The sequence below is a fragment of the Scyliorhinus torazame genome, chromosome 18, assembly GCF_047496885.1.
Source record: "Scyliorhinus torazame isolate Kashiwa2021f chromosome 18, sScyTor2.1, whole genome shotgun sequence".
Taxonomy (NCBI): Eukaryota; Metazoa; Chordata; class Chondrichthyes; order Carcharhiniformes; family Scyliorhinidae; genus Scyliorhinus; species Scyliorhinus torazame.
Window position 1 is genome coordinate 18,532,184 of NC_092724.1, and position 21,635 is coordinate 18,553,818.

Here is a 21,635-nt window from a genome sequence, read left to right on the forward strand (position 1 = left end):
TGTACTGTCTTTCACATGAGACATTTAACCGTCTGCTCTCTCGGGTGGGCGTAAAAGATTCCATGGCACTATTTTGAAGATTAGCAGGGGAGTCATCCCTGGTGTCCCTGATGATATTTATCCTTTGACCAACATCAACAAGAAAAAAGTAGCCAGTCAGGGGTGGCACGGTAGCACAGTGGTTAGCACTGTTGCTTCACAGCTTTAGGGTCCCAGGTTCGATTCCCGGCTTGGGTCACTGTCTGTGCAGAGTCTGCACGTGTCTGCGTGGGTTTCCTCCGGGTGCTCCGGTTTCCTCCCACAGTTCAAGATGTGCAGGTTAGGTGGATTGGCTATGCTAAATTGCCCTTAGTGCGCAAAACGTTTGGGTGGGGTTACTGGGTTATGGGGATAGGGTGGAGGTTTGGGCTTTAGTGGGGTGCTCGTCCCAGGGGCTGGTGCAGACTCGATGGGCCGAATGGACAGTAAATTCTGTAAATTCTATGATTATCACATTTCTGGTTGTGGGAGCTTGTTGTGCACAAAATCACTTCTGTGTTTCCTACATTATACAAATAACTACATTTCAAGAAAGCATTTAATTGACTGAAAATTGCTTGTATGGCCTTTGGTCATGAAAGGTTCTGTCGAAATGCAAGCTTTTAAATTTAAAACCTTGGAGGTTGGACGAGGGAGGGAATGCTGGAAGGAGCGAGGCATTCAACAATTCTGAGAACCTGGGAAGAAATGTTACTGCACAGAGTCAGGCCAAAATGTATTTGAACTATCCCAAATTCCACATGCCCTGCTTCTTCCCCAAGCCTATGACTTAGAAGAGATGCTACAATGAGTCTTGACTTCCAACACAATGACACTGCAGAAGTAGGGAAGGTGGAGAATGTCAACATGTTTATGCTGCAGAAGATATAACAGAAGTGAACAAAGTTTTCAGTGAATTGTTTGCGAAACTGTGCATACTTTTTCTGAGCGTTAGTTGAGGCACTGAGAGAAATCTCTGCTCTTTAAATAGTGTCAGGAGGATGTTCAGCATTGACCAGAACTAGGATATATATCTCGGTTTACCGACAATCTCTGTACTGCAAGGCTATCAGGTCACAGGTTCGAAACCACAACGCTCATCCCTTTAATTCATAAGATTTCTCAGAATAAAGTGCATGTTTTATATTTTTTTAAAAACAGATCTGTTATCAGAAGTGCTGAAACGGGAGCTAAAATGGAGTTGAGAGGGTGCAATGAAGCAAGGGAGCGTCTCCAAATAAACCACTCACAACACACCTTTCAGGATGAAGGTGGGGTCGGAAAATTAAAGAAGACGTGGGTGCATCGTTCGTAATCCTGCGCCTCCCCACTTAAAAACATATAATAGAGCGAGAAATGGAGATGAGCAGTTAAAGCTGCCCCTGCTCTTTTTCTTGTCTTTTCACCAGCTGTTTTGGATTTATTTGGACACGGCCCCTAAAAGCTGGAGTCAGTGACAGTGTTGGGATTTGCTCCCCCTTTTTTGTTTAATATTAGATTCATTTATAAATGCGCCACAAAATGCAAACGCAAAGTCCGGCTGATTGATGCAAACAGGGAGGCTTGAGAGGAGAGGGAGAATTGGACCAAATTATTGAAACAATTCAAAATACAAAAATTGATATGTGCATAGATATAAAATAATCACCCGAGGGGGGGGACAGAAACCAAACCCAGAAAGTGCTCCAGTTTTTATTCCCCCGCAATTAATTGACAGGCGGGATTTGAGTGGCAGGCGCGCCGGCCAATAGGGAGAGAGGGTGAGCAGGCGGCCAATCAGGTCTTGGAAGGGAAATTGATACAGGAAGCCTAGCGGCCAATGGGGGGAGGCGTATGCTAATGATAGAACGTGGGCGGAGGCCGCCGTGAAACTGAAGGAACTTTTTTGCAACAAACACATCAGCTGGAGGCTCACGTGGGGCCGCGGCATTGATCAGTGACACAGCCAGAGAGACAAGACAAGTGTGATAGAAAGAAAGGAGCCCCTTCTCATTCGACTTCAAATACATTGCAACCAAAAGGCCACCAGCTGAAGAGCAGGTCAGGGGGCGGGGAGGGGACAGTGTTATGAGGCCGGCCACTTGGCACTCCAGTAATTGACAGGGGCTGTCAGAGCTCCTGGGATCTCCGGTACAGTATCACATTGAGAGAGAATTGTGTGCTCTTCGCCGCCTTCCTCTTGCTTCCCATCCCGGCCCCCCACTCTTCCTCTCCTCTTCTGTGTTACTACTGACTTAGTCTTTACATTCTCTGCGCCAAGATCGCGTTCCAACCCCTGAAGGAGAATGAGGCGGTGCATTTGAAAAGCAACAGTTTTTAAAAAAACAACAAATCCGGTTCTCCAACAAACGTGTCCAGTTTTCAATCATCCCGGACTGAATTGCTCTGTTGTGTTGAAGTTCAAATCAGGAATCGCCAGAGGAGTGGATTTTTGGGAGATCGGTTCCAGTATCAGGTCGGTGGCGTCTTCAGAATTGCAGAAAGCTATCTATGTGTTGTATGCATTAAGCATGTAATTTGATTAGATTAAATATGTAAGAAGTCATTAGGATGTATTACAGGACAAATATATATATATGGGCCAATCAGTGTGGCTCAGATTTGCTTCTGGTCAGTCCAAGATTGTGGGTTCAAACATGAGTTCGGGACTGTACAGATTGGGATATAATTGTTGGAGGTGCTGTTATTTTGGTGCGATATTAAAACAAGAGCTTGTCTATATAAAGTTCAGGTGGACATTAAAGGTCTCATCGTATTGATAAAAGAGCAAGGAGTTTTCCTGGTGTCCTGGCCAACATTTCTCCCGCACCCAACAGCACTCGAAACAGATTAATGGGTCATTACTACCTGTCGATCAGGCTGTGTCCTCGATGGATGTGTTTTCCTACGTAATAGCAGTCACAGTATCCCCGTGATCGATTGGATGTGAAGTACTTTGAGACACTTCACAGCCATGTGGCAAACACCGTTAAATGCAAGTTTTTTTAAAAAAGCAAAACGAATGAGACAGATTACAAACCCGTTTCAAAATACGGAACTGCGCTTTATTTTGAAAGATGTGCAGGTGGCATTTTCAAAGGAAAATCAGTTAAACGAGTCCGATATTGAAAGTGAAATCTTGCACCATACAATCTTGCAGCGCATAGGGAGGCTATTCGGCCTCCTGTGTCTGTGTTGGCTCTTTACTGGAGCAATTTAAAACAATTCCTATATTTTGCCCTCTCCATAACTCTAGAGGCCTATAGCATTGGAGAAGGGAGGTTATATATGACGTTGTACGAATGCATTTAGTCCATTTATAAATACTCTATCTGAAGGTGGTGTTCATTATCTCTATAGATTACCCATTTAGCGATTAGTTTCTGCTATGATTAAATAGCATTTTGTCCAATTTCAACAATAACTTGAATTCATATAGCACCTCTAACATAGTCAAATGAAGCCAAACACAGGGGTGTAAAGAGACACAATTTGGCAATGAGATATTAGGGAAAGATGATTGAAAGCTTGGTCAAAGAGGTTGGTTTTAAGAAGTGACTTAAAGGAGGTTTAGGGAGGGGATTTCAGAGTTTAGGGCCCAGGCAACTGCAGGCACGACTGCCAATAGTGGAGAGATTAAAGTCAAGGATGCAAAAGGGAGCAGCATTCAAAGAGTGCAGTGATCTCCGGAGGGCTGGAGGAGGTTACATAAATCGGAAGGGATGAGGCCATGAAGGAATTTGAACACGAGGATGACAGGATTAGATATGAGACATTGCTGGACTGGGAGCCAATATAGGTCAGGCAGACAGGTGATGGATGAAAAGGCCTTGCTGTGAGTTAAATCAGAGGCAGCTGAATTTTGGATGTGCTCTTGAGTTTTATTGTCAGTTGAAGTGACATTGCCTGAATATCTTGTGTTCTTCAATGTTGTTTGGCCTGCTATTTTTATTTAAAGTTAAGTATCGAATGCAACCCGTCTCTTGCGGTGTACAGAGCTTCCCAGCATTGAGTTAATTGATTTTAGCAAGTTAGTAATAACGGGCCTTTAATTCCTTGGATAGTGGAGGCGTGAATTCAGCAATATTCTTTCTCCCACCTGTCTGGAAAGTGAGGTGATACCAGTTGAGTGCAACCGTATGCAGATGAATAACCTATCGGAACTGACTTCTTATCTTCACTTATGAAGAAAGACCATTTGAGCTAAGGTATCAGAGGATGCCCAACGTCTCTGGCAGAGTGCCCGCCAAGCAGGAGTGGGCACTCTCAAAACAAAGGGGGGAAATTTTGAAAAATAAATTATCACTGCAAATTTCCTCCCAGAGTTCTTCCATCAGCCAATGTTACTTTGGCAGAAGATTGGCGAAATTCTGTGTTCACCTGTATCTGGTGTTTTCACTGAACTCACAATAACGGGAAAATAATTTTGAGGTGTATATTGCTCTTTCCAAGGGCCGGTGCTGGCTTGATGGGCCGAATTGCCTCCTTCTACACTGTAAATTCTATGATTCTGTTCTCGAGAAATATTTCTTGGGAGTGAAATATTAATTGCAGACTCAATAATAATACACGGGTGAGGTTTTTTGTGGGGGGGGGGGACTGGAAATTATCAGAAGGGAGACTGGAAATTCTCCCAAAGTGATGATTTTTCAGAGATCCCCACAAGATGTTTCTGAAGACAATCCGTGTCCCCGTTGATAGCACTCTGTGTCGGATGACCATGGTTTGAGTCCAGCTCTAACCTAGTTAGACCTCAACTGGAATATTGTGTACAGTTCTGGGTGCCACACTATAGGAAGGATGTGTACGTATTGGAGAGCGTGCAGAAGAGGTTTCAAGAATGGTTCCCGGGATGAGACACTTCTGTTACGAGGATAGATTGGAGAGGCTGGGACTGTTCTCCTTGGAGAGAAGGCTAAGAGGAGATTTGACAGAGAAGTTCGAAATCAAGAAATGGCTGGACAGAGTAGATGGGGATAAACTGTTCCCACTCGTAAAAGATCGAGAACGAGAGGGTACGGATTTAAAGTGATTTGCAAAAGAAGCCAATGTGACGTGAGAAAAACTTTTTCACACAGTGAGTGCTTCAGGTCTGGAATGCACTGTCTGGAGGTGTGGTGGAGGCAGGTTCAATCGAGGCATCCAAGAGGGCATTAGATGATTACTTGAATAGAAATAATGGGTGAGATCCTCCGGCTGTTCATGACAGTGAGATCTTTGGTGGATTCAGTTGGAAATCGCATTGACAGCGGTGGGACCAGGAGATTCCGCCGCTGGCCAATAGCAGGCTGCCTCCCTATGCCGAGAAACATGCCGCGGGGAGGCCAGATAAATTTGCCCAGTGTGCAGGGGCTCTGGGGGAAAAGTAGGGGAATGGCACTAAGACTGAGGTGGAGGGGAGACCAGATAGAGGTCTACAAAATTATGAGAGGCATAGATTGGCTGGATAGTCTGGGGCTTTTTCCAAAGGTGGAGTTTCAATTACAAGGGGCCACAGATTCAAGGTGAGAGGGGGAAAGTTTAAGGGAGATTTGCAGGGCATGGTTTTCACACAGAGAGTGGTGGGTGCCTGGAACGTGCTGCCAGAGGATGTGGTGGAAGCAGGCACATTAGCAACATTTAAGAGGCATCGCCCCATGAATAGGGAGGAAATAGAGGGATATGGACCGAGTAAGGGCCAAAGGTTTTTTTTTAATAGTTAGGGCATCATGATCGGCACAGGCGTGGAGGGCCGAAGGGCCTGTTCCTGTGCTGTACTGTTCTTTGTTCAAAGTTATGATGCTCATCGGTGCAGCCATGGTGAGCCAAAAGGCCTCCTTCTGCACCCTAAGAATTCTGTGATAATGAAACCACTGCTGAGCGAGGGCACAGCAGAAACCTCGGCCAGAGAAAAGCTCCAGAAACCTGAGCACGTCAGCCAGGATGACACTCTTTTCTGACTGGTTAAACTGAGGCCCCCTCTGCCCACCACAGCTTGATGTGAAATATCCCATTACACTATTTGAAACATCAGGTTGTCTCGGTTAACATTTATCCCCCCAGTCAAAGTCACAGATTATCTGGTTATTTATCCCATTGCTGCTTCTGTGAACAAATTGGCCTCTTGTGTTTCCCTCAATTCAATAGTAAATAGACGATAAAAGAACTTCATTGTAGAGCGCGTTGGGATATCCGGAGGTCAGGAAATGCACTACATAAATGTGAGTCTTTCTTTTTTCCTGTAATTACAAAGGCAAAAGTTGTTGACAAATCTGAAAAAATAGTTGAGGCAGAAGGCAGCCTTGAAATGCTGGAAATGTGAAATATAAACCATAAAATCATGGAAATACGCAGCAGGTCATTCAGCATCTGGAAGAGAGAAAGGGGGTAAATGTCGATTGGCTTTCCGTGAAAGGCTGTATGTGTGACATAATCAGCTGCCCCTTTAACTGCTGCTACCTGTGGCCCTTTCCTGTTTGCTTCATAAGTGGACTGCAGCTCCCCGTTATAATCATAGGTCAGGGCAGCGCAGTGGGTTAGCCCTGCTGCCTGACGACGCCGAGGTCCCAGGTTCAATCCCGGCTCTGGGTCACTGTCCGTGTGGAGTTTGCACATACTCCCCATGTTTGCATGGGTTTTGCCCCACAATCCAAAGATGTGCAGTGTAGGTGGATTGGCCACGCTAAATTGCCCCTTTAATGAGAAAAACTGAATTGCGTCCTCTAAATTTAAAAAATAAATAAATCATAGGTCATAAAATTTACGGTGCAGAAGGAGGCCATTCGGCCCATCAGTGACACCGGCCCTTGAACGAGCACCCTACTTAAGCCCACACTTCCACCCTCTCCCCAGAACCCAGTAACCCCACCTAACCTTTGGACACTACGGGCAATTTAGCATGGCCAATCCACCTAACCTGCACATCTTTGGATTGTGGGAGGAAACTGTAGCACCCGGAGGAAACCCACGCAGACACTGGGAGAACGTGCAGATTCCGCACAGACAATGACCCAAGCCGGGTATCGAACCCGGGTCCCTGGCGCTGTGAGGCAACAGTGCTAACCACTGCGCTACCATGCCGCCCGTCTTGAACTTTCTCTCCAGGATTCAGCTGTACCAGCGCAATTCTTTCACCAGGTGATTTCACATGTAGGTTAATGAATGGGTGGTGCAGTAATGCCAAGAGCTGGCATTCGCTGTTCACTGCATTGTTCAATGTATGTCATAATTCAATCATGGCCGTATTGTTGTGATGAGGGGGTATTGAAGGTGTAATACGGGTGCCACCCACTCACCTACTTCACTACAGCAGAGACTGGGGTGGGTGGTGATGCCAATCCAAGGGTATTCTGGGCTGTATTAGTTGTGGCAAATAATACAAAAGGAAGGAGGGTATGCTCCAGCTTTGATAATGACTGGTTCGGACTGAGCTGGCATATTGCCTCCAATTCTAGGCACCGCACCATAGCAAGAACGGTAAGGCCTTGGAGAAGATTAGGTTGTGTGGAGAGGCTGGTGAAGACAGGGTTGCTCTCCTCCGAGCAGGCAGGAGATTTGATAGATGTGCTCAAAATCATGGGGGGTTTTGATAGTAAATAACGAGAAATTATTTTGGTTGGCAGGAGAGTCGATAACCGGAGGACATGAGAGTTGAAATAATTGGTGGAAAAGAAACAGAGGAGAGTGAAGTCGGATTTTTTTTCCTGAATGCAGCAAGCTGTTGTGATCTGAGAAGGTTGTGAAAGTAGCTTCAGCAATAACTTTCAAAAGGAAATTGGATATATAGTTGAAAAGGGATAATACATGGCTGTGGGGAAATAGCAGGTGAATGGGACTGATTTGATAGCTTTATCAGGGTCCTGGGGTATGCAAAATGGGTTGAACAGCCACCTGTGCAGTCAGATTCTGAGCGTTGATCTGATTCAGTGAGCAAGGGCAGGCAAGGGTGTGTTACCCAGGGGCGTTTGTGAGCAGGATTGGAGAATGCAGAGAAAGAAACAAAATGCAATTACCTCTAAATTTGTTAGCATAAATTTAAAAATGCAGGCTGTGGGCCTTCTCTTTTTTTAATTAAAAAGTGTCCTATTAACAGGTCCCACCCAAACAGAAGGAAAACAGCAATGAGACCTAATAAAAGACGGGACTGCAAGATTGCAGATAATTTGCCTGCAAATTAGCAGCGACTGCTTTAAAAAAAACAATCCCAAGCAGCACATAATCTAGGCTGTCACTCCCAGTGCAATACTCAGGCAGTGCTGCACTGTCAGAGGTGCTGTTAACCCCATTATTCTCTCTGCCCCCTGGGTAGATGTAAAAAATCCCAAGGTGTTCTTTGACAAAGGGCATGGGACTTTTCCCCAGTGCTCTGGCCAATATTCATCCCTCCGCCTGTCTCAGTGAAACCAATTATCTGGACATTTATCTCAATATCTCTCCAACAAACAGCAAATTGGCTCCTACATTTTCTACATTACAACAGAAACTACTTTTCAAAAGTACGTCATTGGTTGTAAAGATTTGGAGGTTGCGAGAGTCACTGCGTTGGCATTATGTAAACGCAAGTTTTTTTAAATTAAAAAAGCCAGCGAAGTGCGATGGGGAGGTTGTTTTCTTACATGCAGGATCTCGCTTTACTTTTAATCCTCTCATGTGGGAAGGTGAAAGGTGAAGACGAATCTCTCAAAACGACTAGAGACTTGGGCACTGTTGCTTCACAGCGCCAGGGTCCCAGGTTCGATTCCTGGCTTGGGTCACTGTCTGTGCGGAGTCTGCATGTTCTCCCTGTGCCTGAGTGGGTTTCCTCCGGGCTCTCCAGTTTCCTCCCACAAGGCCCGAAAGACGTGCTTGTTAGGTGAATCGGACATTCTGAATTCTCAGCCAGCGTATCTGAACAGGCGCCGGAGTGTGGCGACTGGGGGATTTTCACAGCAACTTCATTGCAGCATTAATGTGAGCCTACTTGTGACACTAATAAAGATTATTATTGTTATAAACGGAATGCTCGGCTAATGTAAGTTTAGCACTTTGTGATTAAATGCCTTTGATCAGGGGCATCTTTTGTTTTGGGTGTTGTCACGTTTAAGCATCTCAGTCAGTGAAGGAAGCGGAGAACTGTACCATCAATCGTGATCCGTCAAGAGACAAGAGGGGTGATTTTCAGCCTGTGTTAGCCGTCAGCGAGCGCGGTGGCGGGCAGGGAATCCTGTGAGAATCGGGAAAACAGCGAGCTCAACCTTTTCCTGTTTTCCATACCCCTCGTTTAGGTGGATTGGCCACGCTAAATTGCCCCTTAATTGGAAAAAAAAATTGGGTATTCTAAATTTTAATAAAAATAAAAGGTTTGGAAAAGCGTGAGTCAAGAAGATCCACCCGGGGCGCAAAGGTGAGTGTAGTCCCTGGGGGTAGAGGGACAAGCCTGGGCAGTGCCCTGGCACAGATTGGCAGTGCCACCCTGGCAGTGCCCAGGGCAGGCCCTCTGGGGAACCCCATTGGGTACAGGGTTCATGTTATGTTTGTTGGAGGGGGGGGGGGGGGGAGGGGAGAGGGAGGAGAATAGCCCCTGATGCTGATTGGGGGGGGGGGGTTGGGGATCCTGTGTGTCAATTTCTGTGCTGACGGACACCTCGATCTCTGTAGAACTGGCCTTGCCGGCCCTGTCAGGCCTGCCCCGTCACAGTGACGGCGTGAACCACACCCCCTGGATTTACTTTTCAGAGTGGCTGAAAATCTGGAGAGCGGGCAGCACGGTGGCACAGTGGTTAGCACCGAGGTCCCAGGTTCGATCCCTGTTCTGGGTCACTGTCCATGTGGTGTCCGTGTGGAGTTTGCACATTCTCCCTGTGTTTGCGTGGGCTTCACCCCCACAATTCAAAGATGTGCAGGGTAGGTGGATTGGCCACGCTAAATTGCCCCTTAATTGGAAAAAATGAATTGGGTACTCTAAATACCCCGAACAGGCGCCGGAATGTGGCGACTAGGGGCTTTTCACAGTAACTTCATTTGAAGCCTACTTGTGACAATAAGCGATTTTCATTTTTAATTTCAAGTTTAAAACTTTTTTTAAATCTGGAGAGTTACACGCTGGGTTTCAATCAGAACCCAAGGTGTCACTTTCAAACCCAGATAAGGTGCACTCAGCTTCAATAGCACTCATGCTTTTGAGCCATAGGCAGCATGCCTGGAATGAGCTAAGGCAGCAGGTGCATCATTAAATAAAATGTTCTGTTTGACCTTTCACCCGGGTGTAAAATATCGCATGGCTCTGTCTCTGAGAGCAGGAGCGATCTCGAGTATCCTGGCCAAAGTTTATCCCTCTACCAAACCGGTCTTTTAAAAAATAAATATTTGGTCATTACCACATTGCTGCTCATGGGTTCTTGTTGGGCACAAGTCGACTCCCTTATTTCCAACATTGCAACAGTGACCGTGTTTCCAAAAGCACTTCATTGAACGTGAAGTTCCTCAGGATGCCCTGAGGTTGTGAAAGGTGCTACACAAATGCAAGCTTAAAACAAAATCTGTGATTGGAACCAGATTGGCTTTCATTATTTTTGCTAATAGAGGAACAGGAGGATGGCATTCAGTCCCTTAAGTCTGTTCTGCCTTTCAATTAGATCTGGGTTGACCTGTGTCTCAACATTTCAGATTTCTCCCAGAGCAAGAACTGGGTGAGATGTCAGCCAGGGTCCATGTACCTTATTGCTGGTTCCCAGGGGAAAGTGCACACATCTGGAAATTGGTGAGGGCAGAAATGGATGAGAAAATGTTAGCTAGGATGTTCCTGCCCTGGATGCACAAACCCACTGACTAATGCTCCCCATTCAAGATCACTAATTACAAGTAGCCACTCGGACGCTGTTACTCCAGCAAGAATTAATGCCCATTGCTGTCAGTCAGTGATAACTAGGGAGGAGACCTTCACAGACACTTTTACATTGACACGGTCCATCGAGTCTGCACCAACCCCCTGAAAGTGCACCCAACCTAGTCCCATTACCCCGCCCTATCCCCATAACCTGGGCACTAAGAGACAATTTAGTGTGGCCAATCCACCAAACCTATACATCTTTGAACTGTGGGAGGAAACCGGAGCACCCGGAGGAAACCCACTCTGGGACAGAGTGCAAACTCCACACAGTCACCCCAGGCCAGAATTGAACCCGGGTCCCTGGCAATGTGAGGCAGCAGTGCTAACCACCGTGCCGCTCAAAACGAATCGGAGGGGATGAGCAGAAAGGGTTTTTTTTTTTGTTGATGCTATGTGTTATGATCAGGAATTAGATAAATACTTGACCGGGAAAAACTTGCAGGCAATGGGAGAAGAGTAGAGGAGTGAGACTAATTGGGAAGCTCTATCAAAAACCTGGCACAGTAACTGCGGGCTGAATGGCCTCCTTCAGTGTGTGATTCTTTGATTCGCACTTTCAAAATAAATCTTTACTATCAACTCCAAACTTGACAAGGTGAGCTATTGATGAAAAGTGATCTCTCGATCCATTACTTTATAAAGAGTTGGATGCAGAGGAAGCTTGTGTGAAGGATGGATCTGATTCGAATTACCTGTTTCTGTGCTGTAAATTTTGTGTGATTTTAGTTTCTGGCTGTATGGTATCTTGCCCATTCAGGGTTAACCCTAACCCTAATCCTTGTAGATCAGCGAAGCTAGGTTTTATTGAGTACAACCGAACGAAGTACGAGTACGTTCTGTCAAGGCAGAATGAAATTTAAATCTGTAATTGGTGCTGGCCTAATCGAGAGCGGATGATAAATGGAGGGATCGAAACTGGAAAGATTTTGAACTAAATGGTGATAAAGTGCGGAACCTATTTAAATTAGTTTGTAAATGTTCTCACATAGGGTTCAGCATCAAACACTCCCAGGAAGTGTAGCACAGGATTAGATACAGAGTAAAGCTCCCTCTGCACTGTCCCCATCAAACATTCCCAGGACAGATACAGCACGGGGTTAGATACAGAGTAAAGTTCCCTCTACACTGTCCCCATCAAACACTCCCAGGACAGGTACAGCACAGGGTTAGATACAGAGTAAAGCTCCCTCTGCACTGTCCCCATCAAACACTCCCAGGACAGGTACAGCACGGGGTTAGATACAGAGTAAAGCTCCCTTTACACTGTCCCCATCAAACACTCCCAGGGCAGGTAGAGCATGGGGTTAGATACATTGTAAAGCTCCCTCTATACTGTCCCCACCAAATACTCCCAGGACAAGTAGAGCACGGGGTTAGATACAGAGTAAAGCTCCCTCTGCACTGTTCCCATCAAACACTCTCAGGACAGGTACAGCACGGGGTGAGATACAGAGTAAAGCTCCCTCTACACTGTTCCCATCAAACACTCCCAGGACAGGTACAGCACGGGGTTAGATACAGAGTAAAGCTCCCTCTACACTGTCCCCATCAAACACTCCCAGGACAGGTACAGCACGGGATTAGATACAGAGTAAAGCTCCCTCTACACTGTCCCCATCAAACACTCCCAGGACAGGTACAGCACGGGGTTAGATACAGAGTAAAGCTCCCTCTACACTGTTTCCATGTCATGTATATCTCTGGTTCACATCGAACCTCCAACACCCTATGGCATCTGCACTCGCACCAACATTGTGGTTTTAGGAATGCTTTGTGCAGATGGCTTGTACCCAATGGGACCTAGGTTGGGACTGCATAAACCCATTTAACAAAAGATTGTTGTAGTGAGCAGTCATGTTCATGCTGTTCAATAGGCCAATCTACTCGCCTTCAGTGCAGTGGTTACTGGATTGGTAAACCTGGTTTAGCTCAGTGGGCTGGACAGCTGGTTTGTGACGCACAGCAAGGCCAGCAGCACGGGTTCAATTCCCGTACTGGCTGAGGTTATCCATGAAGTCCCCACCTTCTCAACCTTGACCCTCACCAGAGGTGTGGTGATCCTCGGGTTAAAACAACAGCAGTCAGCTCTCCCCGTCCCTCAAAGGGGAAAGCAGCCTATGGCCATCTGGGACTTTGCTTTTTACTCATGCTGTCTCTCCTGAGCTCAAACCAAATGCAGGCTGCTGAGGCAAGAGAACTGACCTGATTAACAGGACCACACCAACTGCTCGAGCCGGCCCCGAGCTCGATGCTGGGTGGTCATGATTGGCCGAGGGGGCATCTTGATCTTTGAACTCTCTCCCTCCATGTTTGGAAGCCCCACACATTACTCCTGACTTTTCCATTGCGACTGAGAGTCCATCGCGTCGTGATTGAATTTGATCAAATCTGGAATCAACGGGATAATTTATTTTGCGTTTTGACACGAATTTGAATAATGAGTCAGATTGAAAGTGCTTTCATTTGCCAGCTATTGCATCTTTAAAAGGAACCTGTCGTTTTTTCCCAGCTCTGAACTGCTAACGCACAGTATTAGAAAATATTTCAATGAGTTTAAAAATAGCCTCCAACAGGAGCTGTGAAATACCCGAAACATGTTTCAATAGCTTGGAGTTGGGGGGAGAGTGGGGGTAGGGAAAGAGAAAGAATTTGCCAAGGTTCACAGGATGAGAGAGAGGCTTTCCCACATTAAATATAAAACCATGGTCAATGTATTATATGTGGTATATGTCAGCCTGAGACACGTTGGATCTGATCTGTTGGTACATTTGACTGTCTAAAACCGCCCAAAGAACCACAGGACTGTTGATCTAATATGGCCCTGTGAACAACTTAAAAAATAGGTTTTCTGGATATGGGCACCACTTGCAAGGCCGGCATTTATTGTCCATCCCTAACTGCCTTGACTGTGTCTTCGCCAATCTACACCTGAAGGCAGTTAAGTTGGATGCATTGGGATCACATACAGGCTCAAACTTGGATCAGGACATTGGGTTATCTTCCATAAAAACATGTTTGTGAACTGGTTGTGTTCTTACGTTGGGATTTGTCCCCCCAGTCTCGGGATTACCAATCGAGGAACATAACCGCTGCACTGATGATTGCTAGATAGCGGATTCGAGGCCCATGGGATTCGTACAGTGCAGAAGGAGGCCATTCGGCCCATTGAGTCTGCACTGAACCTCTGAAGGAGCGCCCCACCCAGGCCCACTCCCCTGCCCTATCCCTGCAATCCCGCCTAACCTGCACATTTTTGGATTTTGGGAGGAAACCAGAGAACCCGGAGGAAACCCACACAGATACGGGGAGAAAGTGTAAACTCCACACAAACAGTTACGCGAGGCCGGAATTGACCCAGGGTCATAGAATCATAGAATTTACAGTGCGGAAGGAGGCCATTTGGCCCATTGAGTCTGCACCAGCCCTTACAAAGAGCACCCCACTGAAGCCCACGTATCTACCCTATCCCCGTAACCCAGCAACCCCCACTTAACATTTTTTGGACACTAAGGGCAATTTATCACGGCCAATCCACCTAACCTGCACATCTTTGGACTGTGGGTGGAAACCGGAGCACCCGGAGGAAACCCACGCAGACACGGGGAGAACATGCAGACTCCGCACAGACAGTGACCCAAGCCGGGAATCGAACCTGGGACCTGGAGCTGTGAAGCAACTGTGCTAACCACTGTGTCGCCCGTTAGGATTTTGACAGGGGGAAGGTGTTTCCACTTGTGTGGGGGAGACTAAAACTAGGATCCGTAAATGTACGGCAGTCACTAATAAATCCAATGAGGAATTTGGGAGAAATTCCTCAAGCCAGAAGGTGGTTAGAATCTGGAACTTGCCATCACGGGGAGTGGTTGAGGCGAATAACATGAGAGAGGAAGGTGGAGAAGGGTACACCGGTCGGGTAAGACGAAGAGGACGGGGAATCTTGAATGAAGCATAAAACTAGCATGGAGAGGTTGAGCCGAATGGCCTGTTCCTATGCTCCACTTTGTACGTAAATGTACTTGGTACTTTAATCTTTCATGTAATGTGGTCCCTGCATTAACCTTGGGATGGAAGGCAGCAGAGTAGGAATGGGATTCTCTAACTCGGCTGAGCTCAAAGTGGGGTGGGGAGGGGGGAGGGGGGTTGGGGGGGTGGAGGGGGAGGTGTGTGTAGGGGTGGGGTGGGGGGGGGACCGGGGACCAGAAAGCAACTGCGCTTTCTAAATAAAACTCTGTCTGACTGACATTGGAGGCCGCAAATTATAGGTTGTGCTGGTGCTTTAGTCTGACATCAGTACGTGAAAATTACAAGGTTTGTACTTTTAGATACAATTAAGTGTGCTGTGTGTGCGTATAAATATATACGCTACAGCAGCTCACTGCAGAGCCTCTGTGATAGCAGACAGATAGACAGACATGATTAGAGCTCGAATAAATTTCGGCGAATCCAAGAATTGTAATTGCTATTTTTAAAGACATGGTTTGCAGCTGAGTTTGGGGACAGGGGTGGCACTCTTGTCATGTCTTCTGTTGCCCCCTTTAACTCCCTTTCCCATGCCCCCTCCCCCTAACTGATGGCACTAACTTTTGTCCCGACAGAATTCCTCCATTCCTTCACAAAAATGACCGTTCCTGGTGTGCATTGTGCAACCTCACAGCATAGAAAGCAGCCATTTCCCCGAGGGTTAAGAGGCTGTTCTTGGAGCGCAGTCGGGGGGGGGGGGGGGGAGAAAAAGGGTTGGCGCTGCCGAACCTGGGCAGCTATTACTGGGCAGCGAGTGTGTCTACGATTCGGAAGTGGGTAATGGAAGGAGAGGGGGGGCGGCGTGGAAAAGGTTAGAGGCGGCGTCCTGTATAGGTACTAGCCTGGGGGCACTGGTGACGGCACCGTTGCCGCTACCGCCGACGCGGAATACCACGAGCCCGGTGGTGGCGGTGACATTGATGATTTTGGGGACAGTGGAGACGGCATAGGGGGGAGGTAGAGGCCTCAGTCTGGGCTCCGATACGGGACAACCATTGATTCGTTCCAGGTAGGCTAGATGGTGGGTTCCTAAGCTGGCACCGGGTGGGAATTAAAAGGATGGGGGAGTTATTCATCGATGGGACTTTTGCCAGTCTGAGGGTGCTGGAGGAGAAATTTGGGTTACCTCCGGGAAATGCCTTTAGGTATATGCAGGTTCGGGCGTTCATGAGAAAGCAGGTAGGGGAATTCCCACTGCTGCCTGCCCGAAGGATACAGGACAGGGTGGTTTCGGGCGTGTGGGTCGGGGAGGGTAAGATATCGGAGATATACCAGGAGCTGCAGGTGGCGGAGGAAGCCTCGGTGGAGGAGCTGAAGGGCAGGTGGGAGGAGGAGCTGGGTGAGGGCCCGTGGGCTGACGCCCTGGTCTGGGTCAATTCCTCCTCATCTTCCCCCAGGCTCAGAGGGAGGGGGGGTGGGCTGATTTCTTTTGCTTTTTGTCAGGGGCGCATGCCCCATTTGGCTTCTAGATGGGTGTTAAATTGTTAATCGTTTAGAGGGTTAAGTTGTTTTGTTTTGTTGGCATATTGCCCTGTTTTCTTTGTATTATTTTCCTTTTTGGAGTGTTTTGTAAAAATTATTGAAAAACCTTGAATAAAAATATTTTATAAAAAAAAAAAAGACAGCGGCCATTTGGTCCACTGGCTCTTTTTAAAAGTGGCTTCACTTGACCCACTGAGCCCTGAGGGCAGAGAGTTGTCGGGGATTTTATTTCATTTTTATAATTGTACTTGTGCTGAGAGACTTTCTAAACCACTTCAGAGGACAGTTAAGAATCACCTGCGTTGGATTGGGATTGGACTCACCCATAAGGCAAGGACATCAGGTCTCCTTCTCGCGAAGACATCAGTAAATCAGTTGGATTTTTATGATAACTTTTACCGCTACCCTTTAATTCCCAATTTTTTTCTGAACTGAGTTAATGACATCTCAAAACTTCCCAGGGCTGGATTTGAAATGTCATTCCCCAGGGATATTGCTGAGACTGAGACATATAACGTGACCACTCCACTCAATGTCAACATTAGGCATTCCTGGGTCAGGTCCAACATATGTAGATGCAAAGTGGAGCTCCCTCTACATTACCTCTAAAGGGCTCAATTTCTAGGGCCTGTGAGGGGGTGGGGTGGAATTCCACACAGCCAGCTAGCTTGCAGGAGTGGGGGCGGGGGGGCGGAGAATCAGTCAAGTGACTGTTCCTCATACAGTGTGAACCTCTGACCCCCATTTGGCCCTGATGGTGGGATTCTGAAGCCCACGGGGAAATTCCCACGCCAAGTGACTCGCCCAACACCAGAACAATATCTCCCACTGGATCAGTGCAATATTTATTTTCCTTTCCAATACTTCAGTGAGTAAGGTTGTCAATTTTGTATTACAGTCGTATTGTGGCTGTATTATGAGATGAGTAATTTGGTATATATATTGAGCTATAAACCATTAGGGCATGAGTTTGAATCCCACCAGGATTAAGAAAGAATCTGGGTTTTAATAAGATGGTATCAGTAAAAATGGCCATTGACTAAAAACCCAACTGGTCCTTTGATGTTCTTTAGGGAACTAATCCCAGGCCTGTATGTCAATGTGATTGACCCATAACTGCCCTCTGACACAGTCTAGCTTTCCCCTAGGGTTATCAAACCATTGCCAACAAGACCAGCAACATCTTTGCAAGGCAGCGAGAAATAGAAAGGGGAGAAAATAGAAAGGGTGAAAGGAGGGATGGGTGGTGCAGTGGTAATCCAGAGGCCCAGACTAATACCCTGGGAACTGGGGTTCAAATCCCACCAGGGCAGCTTTTGGACGTCACTTTAGACCAAGGTCCTTGTCTACCCTCTCACCTGACTATATAATCTCCCAAGGCTTTTATTTCAAAGAAGAGCAGGAAGTTCCCGCTAGTGCCGGACACCCAAAACAAATGGTTGGATCATTTACCTTCATTGTTGTTCAAGGGATCTTGCTGCGCGCAAATTGTTTGCTCCGTTTCCTACCTTACAACAGTGGCTTATCTTCAAGATTACTTCATTGGCTGTAAAACAATTTGGGATAGCCCGAGATTGTGAGCGGTGCTTTATAAATGCAAGTCTTTCTTTCTTGGCTCAGATGGATATGAAGGATCCTGTGGCACTATCCCAAGGAGAGCAGGGAACACCTTCCTGGTTCCTGAAGCAAAGCACCCTTTGTGGCCTCAGGATGTATGCACCAAAGTACTTTACAGCCAAGAAAATATTTTTTTTTGAAGTGTAGCCACAGCAAGGTGTATAATTGTTCCTATTCATTCAGGGATGTGGGCTTCTCTGGTTGAGCCAGCGTCTGTTGCCCATCCCTAATTGCCCTTGAACTGAGTGTCTTGCTAGGCCATTTTGGTGGGCGTTTGCTGTGGATCTGGAGTCACATGTAGGCCAGACCAAGTAAGCGTGACAGATTTCCCTCCCTCAAGGGCATTAGTGAACTAGATGGGTTTTTCCGACCATTGTTTCATGGTCACCATTAGCCTTTTAATTCCAGATTTTTGTTGAATTCAAATTCTACCTTCTGCTAGAACATTACCCTGGATCTCTGGGTTACTAGTCCAGTGGCAATACCACTTAGCCACCACCTCTCCATTAATGATCAGATTGTCTGCCTTTGTGATGTTGGTTGAGGGATAAACATTGGCCAGGACACTAGGGGTACCTTTCCTGCTCCTGATACATACATACAAATTAGGCCATTCTACCCTTTGAGCCCGTTCCACCATTAGTTAAGACCATGGCTGATTCAATTGTAGGTACACCCAGCTTTACTTTCCAGCCTACCCCTTAGACCGTTTGACTCCCTCGTCAATCAAGAATCTGACTAACTTGGCCTTAACAATATTCAATGACCCTGTCTCCACCGCTCTCGGAGGGAAATAATTTAGTGCCGTGAAATCTTTTACCCGGCAGATCAGACAGGGCCTCCGATTAGCATCACGTCTGAAAGAGATATGGGAGGGGAAGGCAGGATCAGGGTATTGAACTTGATGATTAGCCATGATCCTATTGAATGGCGGAGCAGGCTCGAAGGGCCGAATGGCCTCCTCCTGCTTCTATTTTCTATATTTCTATGTTTCTGACAGCTTTGTCAGCACTGGATTGGAGTGTCAGTCTAGATTTACATCCACACGCTCGAGTGGCACTTTGAATGCAGAGCCTTCTGACTTGGAGGCGAGAGTGACTCACTGAGTCACTGCTGACACATGGGACCCCTAAGAAGGCATGGAATTCACATGGCGTAAGGGGAGATCCTGATAATTCATCATATATGAACACTTGTGCTGAGTTTGCTCCTGCCGTGGCCAACTCCCTCTGCATCAAGGGGCTTGATAGGTAAATATGGAGAAATTGGCTCCAATGGATGCTTCGGTTGCCAGAGGGGGCAGATTTAAGGTGATTGGCATACGAATTACAGGCAATACAAAGAAACTTTTTAATTTACCCGGCGAATTTTTGTCATCTGGAACGTGCTACCTGAAAAGGTGGTGGAAACAGATTGCACTCGTAATTTTCAATAGAGAATTGGATAAATGTTTGAAGGAAGAAAAAATGTCAGATCCTTGGGAAAGAGCAGCTGGAGTGGAATGACTCTCTTTCAAAGGAACAGCATGGGCACTGTGGGCTGAATGGCCTCCTTCTGTGCTGCACCTTAACCGGTCATTCATCTCCATTGCTGCCTGTGCACAAAAAGGCCGTCTCTGTGAGGACCGTTATTACACTGCCGAGTTATTCAGTGCCTTTGCGTGTCTCTCTGAGAGATGTGATGAACAAGGGGCGGGATTCTCCGGTGCCCCAGCCGCATGTTTCTCGGCGGTGTGCCGTACACGGCCGGCGGGATTCTCTCTTCCTGCCGCTTGTCAATGGGATTTCCCATTGAAGCCACCCCAGACTGCTGGGAACCCTGCCGCGGTGGAGGGGGGGGGGCGCTATCAGCGGGAAAAGAGAATCCCAAAGATGTCATATCAACGCGATCTTTGAGCTTAATGACGCCGATCATGGTACCTGTCATTGAAAATAAAGACTTGTGTTCGTGCAGTAGGTGAAAGCATGTGGTTCTGCATGACTCTTTAGCAGTGCAGCAAACAATAGCCACTTTATGGCCCTCTGGTACTGCAGATAACATTATTTTTAAAAAATGCTTTCTCAGGATTTGTGCATTACTGGCAATAATTTCCCATCCTTCGTCAGCCTGGATACAACAGGGTGGTTTGCTGAACCCTTTCAGAGGACAGTTAAAAGTCAATTAGGTAGTTTGCGGAGATAAAATAACGATGTCAGCGAGTGAGAGTTTGTTTTACATCTTTTCAATTATTATTTCTGTCGACGCAGCAGCAAGTGTTTTCAGAATTCTGGAAAATAAGTTTGCAAACAACTGCAAATAGAGTCCCACATATTGATTCACATGCATTCGGATACTTGGGGGAGGGAAATTTTGACCAGTCCTAAGGTCTCGGATTTCAAATAAGGTGATGCATGTGATAAAAGTTCCCTCTGCAGAATGGCGTTGGGTTTTTGTGTGCTATCGTTCCATTTATGGGATAATCCGGTTACCCATCATGTTCCTTTCAGCAGTATTTTTTAAAATTAATTTTATGGGATGTGGGCGTCGCTGGCTAGGCCAGCATTTATTGCCCATCCCCAGTTGCCCATGAGAAGCTGTGGATCAGTGGGTAACACTCTTGTCCCTAAGCCTGAAGGCTGTGGATTTGTGTCCCACTTCAGGAACTTGAGCCCGAATTCCAGGCAGACATTTCAGTGCAGGAGTGCTGCCCTGTCAGAGGTGTTGTCTCGTTCAGATAAGATGTTAAACCGAGATCTCCGTCTGCCTGCTGTCCTTCTTGAAGTAGTCTGCGAATTAAATTGAGATACCCTCAATTACAACTCGAGAGAGGTGATTGGTAATACAAAGGCTTTAATTAGCAGAGAACCAGTCAGCTACTGAGAAGTGTGCTCACTGCACACTGCCCACTGGACATTACCTTATAAATGGCTCCCTGGGGGGGTGGAGCCAGAGGTGGAGTCCCCCAGGGTTCCAAACCCGGTCTTAAAGGGTTCATTACATTAACGGTGCAGTAACCATTCATCACACCTTCACATGTAAAAGACCCAATGGTACTATTCAAAGGGGAGCAGGGGCGCTTCACCACAATCAAAGGTCACTGAGGAAGCTGATTATCTGGCCGCTCGCATGTTGCTGTTTGTTGCTCTTGCTGTGTGCAAATTGGCTGCCACATTTCAAAACACATAAATAGCTGCGAAGGACTTTGGGATGTCCTGCGGTTGCTGTAGAAATGCAAGTTCTAGCTCTCTTGGTCAAGGTGAATGGTCCGATAGACGAGGAAGGGAGGGGTGGGGACTCTTAAAGGGATGAATAGGTGGTCGGTCTCCTGTTGCCCATCTATCAATACCATTGGTGTGAGTTCCAGTGAATGAGCAAAACACCAGTCCTGCCAGGTTTTATTTTTGTGATAAATGTAACAGGATTTTATTTGTGATTTTGTGTGTGTGTCGGGTGGGAAGGAGGGGGGCGATTTGGAGGAGATGCAGTTGGGGAAGGGCATTGGGGATAGAATTTTCTGCCTTTGTATAAACCAGGAGTTAGCTGAGTTTCACTCTTGACCCTCATAGAACCAGTTCTTTAACCTTTGACCCTTAGAGGCCATTTTAACTTCCTGTTGCAATACTATAAATAGAGCATGGACCTATCCTGTTTCCTGTTTGTCACAAATTTTGTTTCCATTCCACTTATAATTGCT

At 46.7% G+C, this 21,635-nt stretch overlaps 1 protein-coding gene across 1 annotated transcript in view; it reads left to right on the forward strand.

Annotated features, from left to right (window-relative positions):
* Positions 1 to 1,908: 1,908 nt before the first annotated feature.
* The window catches only part of mef2b (myocyte enhancer factor 2b), a 149,225-nt gene continuing 129,498 nt past the window's right edge, over positions 1,909 to 21,635 (forward strand). The window contains exon 1 of the mRNA XM_072482287.1: positions 1,909 to 2,473. The gene's annotated coding sequence lies outside the window, so the exon portion shown is untranslated. The remainder of the gene's footprint in view (positions 2,474 to 21,635) is intronic.